This window comes from Octopus bimaculoides, chromosome 1, assembly GCF_001194135.2.
Source record: "Octopus bimaculoides isolate UCB-OBI-ISO-001 chromosome 1, ASM119413v2, whole genome shotgun sequence".
Taxonomy (NCBI): Eukaryota; Metazoa; Mollusca; class Cephalopoda; order Octopoda; family Octopodidae; genus Octopus; species Octopus bimaculoides.
The window spans coordinates 86,503,646-86,512,552 of NC_068981.1; positions in this window are offsets into that span (position 1 = coordinate 86,503,646).

Sequence of the window (8,907 nt, forward strand, 5' to 3'; positions counted from 1 at the left end):
TATATATATATATATATATAGTACATAGCATTGCTTGTTGAGAACAAAGTAAACCCAAAACTTACGCTAGTAATACACTGCCATTCAGTAGAGTAATTAATACATTTTATTTGAAATGATGATAGCAACAAGTATACTCTTATTTCATTGCTTTCAAAGATTTTTAAGTAAGAAAACATAAGCTGTTTAGCTTTCTGATTAATATTTGTCTTTATGCCAGTCACTCAAGGAAATAAAAACAAAAATTATAAAAGTAGGAGGTGTCACTGTTGTAGAAATGTTAGATATTGTTTAGTGAACAGTGGAGAATTTGATGCTCGGCTCTTGTAGCTTTCAAATATTTTGTTTCATAGTGGTTAAATGATATTTTTTAATACAGTATTGTCTGAGCTCAACTTCTTTACAATGGCCTGTGACTGCTTTTAGAAAATGCTTTAGATTTAATTTTTGCCTAAACAAATTATGAGTTTACTGTCTTACTGTGGTTGGTATTTAGATTTTAAATATACATCCAAAATACATTTTAAAAACAATTGGAGATAGCCATGTGATTAAGAAGTTCACTTTGTGACCATGTGATTTTGGATTCAGTTCCCCTGTGTGAAACCTTAGGTACTTCTACACCAACCATGGTTCAGTGGCTAGGTCATCGGGCTAACAATCATGAGGTAGTGAGTTCAATTCCCGGACCAGGCTGTGTGTTGCGTTTTTGAGCAAGACACTTTATTTCACATTGCTCTAGTTCACTGAGTTGTAGAAATGGTTATGACATCACTGGTGCCAAGCTGTATTAGCCTTTGCCTTTCCTTTGGGTTACACTGGTGGTGTGCAGAGGGGAGGCTGGTATGCATGGGCGACTGCTGGTCTTCTATAAACACCCTTGCCCAGACTTATGCCTTGGAGGGGAACTTTCTCAGTGCAATCCCATGGTCGTTTATGACAGAAGGTAATCTTTACCCCTTTATTATTATATATTACATATTGTGTGTGTGTGTGTGTGTGTGTGTGTGTGCTTACAGGTATATACATGTGTGCATCTTTATTTTGTGTTTGCTCCTCTCACTATGTGGCAGTGTTGGTTTGTTTGCATCTCCATAGCTTCCTAGTTCAGCAAATGAGACCAATACATTAACTGAACAATGACTGAAACAAGTAAATGATGACAGATATTCTTTCTAGATATTTTATTTTCCTATTTTGTATTTATTTTTATATTTGCCTTTTTCTTTGTTTTTAACTTCTTTTGTTCTATAATATTAACTTTTAGCAAATAAACTCATTAAGCTTAGTATTAAATGACACAGGGCAGCGAGCTGGCAGATTTGTTAGCATGTTGGACAAAATGCTTAGTGGATATGTGTGTCTTTACATTCTGAGTTCAAATTCCACTGAGATTGACTTTGCCTTTCAGGGTTGGTAAAATAAGTACCAGTTGAGCATTGAAGTCAATGTAATCAACTAGCCCCCTGCCCTGAAATTACTGGCAAAGTTTTAAATCAATATTAAATTTAATTATAATTTAAGCTCATGATCTCTTTCTGAAAACTCAACCACTACAACACTGTCTTTGTCCCTGCAGCTAGATCTCACTATCTCTGCAGCTAGATCTCGCTATCTCTGCAGCTAGATCTCGCTATCTCTGCAGCTAGATCTCACCATCATTGAGGATCTCTCATTAAGATTGCATTTTCATAACAAAGATTGTAACACAAATGTTGGTCTTCCTCTTCAAGTCAGAAAATATGTCAGTCCCCATCATCTACTAATCCTCTACAAAGGTCAGGTGAGACATACAATGGAGTACTGCTCTCACACATGGGATAATGTAGCTGCTACATATACAAATATTCTAGATCATCCCAGAGAAAGGCCATTCAAATGATAGGTAAGGACTTACAAACATATTTCAGTCACTTTCTCTGCTCTCTGCCTTTACTACCATTACTAGAATGGCTTCTTGGAGAAGGTTGGGCTAATGCCACCTTCACTCAGGTAATCTTGAAACAATACTGTCTTCATTCATCATCCATATTGCATCTAAATTCTCAGGTCTTGCACTGGCCAATACATCCAGTCATCTTTTCTCAGAACATTGGCTCTCTGAAATGCTATCTCTGCCTATGGTGACTTACAACAGTTTAAGGGGGAACATTATCAGTCTCTGTCTCACTGATCAATAAAGGCTACAGACAGACCATTCCAACCAAAGTAAAAAAAACCCCAGCTGTTGTGTTCCAGTCGAGTTCATCTTGCCAGTGCAGTTGTGGCCCTCATCAAAATGTGTCCAGGACTGGAATAGATAGGAGAGAAAATGCAACATATCCTAATTATCTCACTACACTACATACACTAAACTACTGTTTATCTGAAAAGGTAGAATGATTGACAAAAGCATATTATGTTTGATGTACTATATCTATAGGTCATGCCTAAGAGGCATGTAGTATATGAGCTACAAGACCTGTGGATTACATCTATTTGTTGAAATGATTAGCAATATGTCATACTTCTACCTGAAGAGATAATTGGACTACTCAATAACAACAACAAAATCAGTTTCTGAAATGTTGTTCAAAATATCTAAAAGTACAGAAAATGGGCTCCATCAAATGCCAGAGGGGATACCTAGAAGTAGTTGATAGCTTCCATTATCTAGATGACCAAGTCAGCAGTGGAGGTGGATGCTCTGAGAGCATAGCTGCTAGAATAGGCAAGAAAGCTTCTACCTTTGTTGGTAACTACGGGCCTCTTTCTCAGAGTGAAAGGCAGATTGTATGATACCTATGTGTGAACAGCTATGATGCATGGCAGTGAAACATGGGATGTAACTGCAGGGGACATGTGAAGGCTTGAAAGAAATGAAGTTAATGTACTTCTCTGGATGTGCAACATCAGTGTGCATGTACGACAGAGTGTAAGTATCTTGAAAGAAAAATTGAGTATAAGGGGCACCAGATGTGGTGTACAAGAGAGATGACTGCACTGGTATGGTCATGTGATGCATATGAATGAGAACAGCTGTGTAAAGAAGTACCACTCTCTAATGGTAGATGAAGTGGTGAAGTATGACTAAGATGAAGTGGTCAAGTACGGCCTTTGAACATTGGGCCTCACAGAGGTAATGATTAGTAACCAAAACCTTTGGCAGTATGCAGTGCTTGAGAAGATTCATCAAGCCAAGTGAAATCATAGTCGTGGCTGATGCTGGTGTCATGTAACTGGCACCTGTGCTGGTTGCATGTAAAAACATCCATGCCAGTGACACATAAAAGCACCCATTACACTCTTGGAGTGGTTGGCATTAGGAAGGGCATCCAGCCATGCCAAATCACACTGGAACTTGGTGCAGCTCTCCACTTACCAGTTCTAGTCAAACTGTTTAACCCTTGCCAGTATGGAAAGCAGATGCTAAATGATGATGATGATGATGATGATGTTACAGCACACAATAATGATAAATTTAAAACAGTTGTTGCTATTATTGTCACCCATAGCTTCCCTTCAATCTGAAAGGTTAAAAGCAAGATGAAAATTTTACAATATTTTATAATTTTCCAACAAAGCTTGTATAAACACCCAGCTGTAAATGAAAACATTAACAATGATAAACGAGCAAATATTAATTTTAGGCCATGAATAAAGTCAATGACTTGGCTTTTCCTGATCAGACAACTTTATAACTAGGTTATTTGTTATATTGTCTTCAAGAGGAGTGACAATCAGGTGTTTTGGAGGCATAGGAATAGCTGGATAGTTGAGTTCACTTTGCCACATGGTTTCAAGTTTGAAACCACAGCATGGCATTTTGATTAAACATTTATAGCTGTGGATTGAGCAATGTCTTGTGAGTGAAATTCGGTTGATAGAAGATTTTTTTATGCTATATCTGCAAATCAACCGATAGTTTATGATAGGAATTAGTTGACAGAAACTGAAGAAGCCTGTTGTACATATATATGTGTTAGTGTGTGTGTATATGTGTGTGAGAGAGTATTTGCCCATGTCTTGACATGTTGTTGCTCGTTTTAATTGTGTCATTTGGTTTCAGTTCCTTGTATGGGCTGCTTATTGTTCGGTGGACTGAGAAATTATTACCTTACATGGAAATTGATGAGGTGTAGAAAATTTGTCTCAATGGATTTGGTATGACACATGCAAACCAGAGAAAGATTCCTGTTAAATGAAGATGACATTGATAATGATAGTGATGATGTGTGTGTGGGTGTGTGTGTGTGTGTGTGTGTGTGTGTGTGTGTGTGTGTGCTTATCTCCATGGATTTTCACATTGACACTGTTTGGGAAGTGGTGACATACTTATTCCAAGTATAAACAAAAGATATAGTTGTTTGATTGTTCAATGTTGTGGAGTTGTGGAATAAAGAACCTTTCTCAAAAGAATAAGTAATAGTTGGCCTCAGGAAGGGCATCCAGCTGTAGAATACTGCCTTAAATATGCCTTGTCTAACCCATGTTAGCTTGGAAAAGTTGGGGTAAAAATGATTATAATGATTCCTTGCCTAAAGATGTAAATGAACTACAACTGGAAATCGAAACTGGTTTACAGATGCAGGTTGTTTAAAACTTACCTCTTATCCAATGCCATTCGCATATGTCTAAATACCAGATTTTGAAAGAAAGGGGAAGTTTAAGGGGAGCTAACTAAAGCCAAACTCTTTAATGAATGCTAACCTTGTAAATATGTATGACTTTTACCTTATATCATTTACCCCTTTTCAGTCATTGAACTGTGGCCATACTGGGGCATTCCATTGAAGGGTTTAGTCAAACAACTCAACCCCTGTACTTACTTTTTAAGCCTGGTACTTATTCTATAACTGCTAGGTTATGGGAATGTAACAAACCAATAACCAGTTGACCACATAGTGGTGGAGGATGTGCACAAACACTAAGACACATATAAACACACATATATATATGTAGTGGTGTGTAATTTAGTGGTTGGTGTGTTGCACTCCTGATCACATGGTCATAAGAGTGTAGTTTAAATTCCAGGACTGGATGATGCGTTGTATTCTTGAGCAAAAATGAGCTGGCAGAAATTAGTAATCCTGCAATGGACCAGCATTATGTCCAGATTGGGAATGTATATGCCACAGAATCTGGTTATATATACATACACATATGTGATCGATGGCAGGCCCGCCTGACTGGCTCCTGTGCTGGTGGCACATATAAAGCACCAACTACACTCTCGGAGTGGTTGGCATCAGGAAGGGCATCCAGCTGTAGAGACATTGCCAGACCAGATTGGAGTCTGGTGCAGCCTCCTGGCTTGCCTGTCCCCAGTCAAACCGTCCAACCCATTCCAGCATGGAAAATGGACGTTAAACAATTGTGATGATGATGATATACATACACACACACACACACATATGTATACGATTTGAAGATGCATGGCTCAGTGGTTAGAGCATCGGGCTCACAATCATTAGGTAGTGAGTTCAATTCCCAGACTGGGTTGTGCGTTGTGTTCTTGAGCAAGACACTTTATTTCACATTGCTCCAGTTCACTCAGCTGATGTCAAGCTGTATCAGCCCTTACCTTTCCCTAGGATAACATCAGTGGCATGGAAAGGGGAGGCATGGGTGACTGCTGGTCTTCCATAAACAACCTTACCTGGACTTGTGCCTTGGAGGGTAACTTTGTAGGTGCAATTCTATGGTCTTTCATGACCAAAAAGGGTCCATGTATATGGTGTATACATCACAGAACTTGGTCACACACACAAATACACACATACATATGACAGATTTCTTTAGTTTCAGTCTATCAGATCCACTCAAAAGGGTTTGGCCAGCATGGAGTTATGTAGAAGACATTGGCCCAAAGTGCTGTGCAGTGGAACTGAACCTAAGACAACATACAGCTATACAGATGCATATGGTCTTGGGTTCAAACAGCCATGTAGCCATACTTATGGATATAAATGTTTCACAAACCATATATCTTTTCATTTTCAATAAATGAAACATCATTAAATGTATTTTTTCCAAAATTGTAAATATAATTATGAATATATTTAATACAAAAGTTACACACATGAAAGATTTTAATGAATGAGAAAATTCTTCCCAATATCTGTAATTCCAATCATAAATGTTCACTAAACATGATTAAATCATGTTTGTTCAGCAAACATGACTTGAATCTGTGCTCTTGATGTCCACAAATACTTCAGCTACTTAAGCAAAGCCATTAGACAAGATCTTCTGATAATATCAAAAGGCTTAAATATAAATATATCCTAAATAAAATGACAAATCATTTAGTGAAAAAAAAATCAACTACAAATTTTGTTGAAAATAAAATTTATTGGTCAAAACAAATCATCATGGAACCAATACACTTTTGCCAATAAAATACAAGTTTAGTAATGCTGCTTTAAACAGTTTTCTGATTTCAATAATTGTCTAAAGATATACTAATTCTTAATAGTTAAAAACCTCCTAATTTTGAGTGAAAAATCAACTGAGTAAGAAACAAATATTTTCAAATGTTAAGTTATTTAACATCTTGATTAACTTCTGAAATATATTTATCAATGTTTTCACATATGAATTTCCATGTTGTCGTATTATTGGATGGGGTTCCATAAATTTTGATTCAGACTGTTTTATATTTTGATATTCTTATTATTACCAACAATTTAGAAATTACAGATACCTTTTTTTTCTACTATTTTGGAATTATTATCTTAAATTTATAATTGCTCTATTTTTTTTTTAATGGCTGAGTAGCAAAGCCAGAAAATAAGCAAGCATATAATTCTCTGCTGTTCATAGGATTTTTAATTTTTAAAAGTGGCTGGTTAAGTTTATTATAGCAATAATTATATCCGTATTAATTAAATGTGCATTACTGTTTAATCCTGTTTAAACTGTTGAGTTTAATTTTCTTTTAAAATATATAGAGTGGATTTCTGTATAAATTTTCTACTTCTTTTAAGCATATACTTAAAATATTGAAAAAATTAATGAATAACATTGCCACCATTTTGTATCTTAGAACCAATCCAAGCATTCAAATAATTATATTCTGCTAATTTTATCATCAGCTTGCCAGATTTTTAGTTCATTTTTTAACATTTTTGCTACTATATTTCTGTTAAAATACATCAGAAATAATGAAGAATATAATAAAATAACTTTGCTATTATTAAGCTGTTGTTTAAAACATATATCAACCGGAAATTTTAATAGGACATTTCAATTCAGATCACTTTTAATACAAGAAGTTTATACCACAGAACCAAAGGTGGTCACGGCGTGAGTTGGTATCATGTAAAACTGTAAGATGCCCCAAATTCTCCGAACAGTTTAGATTAGGTTAGCATTCTAAAGGCTAATTTAAAATTGTTCTTTGATTCCATTCTTCTGATAACAGCTTAAAAAAGGTAAGCATTTTAATTGTTAGTTTGTTTTTAGATATAATTGAAATGTAAAGGATTAAGGTTATTGACTACAGGTATTGAACATACAGACTTAAACCCTGCCAACTCTAGAAATAGGTAATATTTTTACTTAACTGTTGGAGTTGTGAAGAAAAATCAAAGACAATTAACTTATTTAATAAAATTAGTAGAATCAGGCAAATATCTATAGCATTAAAATGAAAGATGTTCTACATTGTTCTTTTTTTTTAATAGACTGTTTCTTTTTTTATTAGTCTTGCATTTGTTCCAGCCATTGTAAGGGAGGATCACAAGCTAGTTACAGAACCTCTAAATGTTGCTCACTCTACAAGAGATAGCAGTAAAATATCCCTCAAATTACATCCTACCATCTTAAAAATGAAAGGACATACTGGATAAGGTAGTCCTAGATACACTATTTCTGAATAAAAAAAATTAAAAAAACCTGTGAAACTGACAGATATGCTTGAAATACCTTTGATCGTAAGTTTGCTTGATCATGGCAAATTTAGTGGTAAACAATAAAACAGCAACTACAACAATGAACTAAATAATTTTCTGAAAAAAGATTTTTTTTAATATTGGCAGCTTGATAAAAATTACACAGTTTTGTCTTTATTTTTTTAAAAAATTATAGGGAGGAAAAAACAGATGTATAGTTTCAAATTTGGATCCTTTATTTTCATTGTCAACTTTCATATAAAAAAATTTCGAAGACATTGCCAGCAAAACTTTAAAATAAATGAAAACTGAAAGACATTAAAATTTAATGTTGAAAAATGTTTTTTTCAAAAGCATAATAGGAACACTTTTAGTCAAAGCTTATATCATTGAATGATAGTTTTTTAATATATAGTTAACGAAGAAGACAACCGATATTTATTTTATTTATTCAATCAAGCCTAGCCACATGGTTCACAGAGGAAGCCAATAGTAAAATTATGAAATTAAAGAATGAATAAGTGATTTAGTAGAATGTTTAATTATGTTATTGTGACCTTTTGCAACCACTCTTCACACAATAAGAACAAAAACAAAAACAAATACAACCTCTCTCACCCTTGAATAAATGAACAAAAAAGAAATCAAATCTGCCGGCTTGGTTTCTGATTTCATTTTTTTTTCCCTCAAAATCACCAGAACATGTAGCACTTATGAAATTGGATTCGATTTCTGGAAACACTGACCATGGAAAATGACACAATTTCTCATGGAATTAACACAATCTCTCTCTTTCACTTTTTCCTTCAATATACATACATTTATCATCACCAATGATATTTATATATATATATGCATATACATATATATATATATGCATAAATGCATGTATATATATATGTGTGTGTGTAATACATATATACATGCATATATGTAAATTTATGCATATGTATGTATGTATGTATGTATGTATATATATATATATATATATATATATATATACATATATATATACATACATATATACATATAT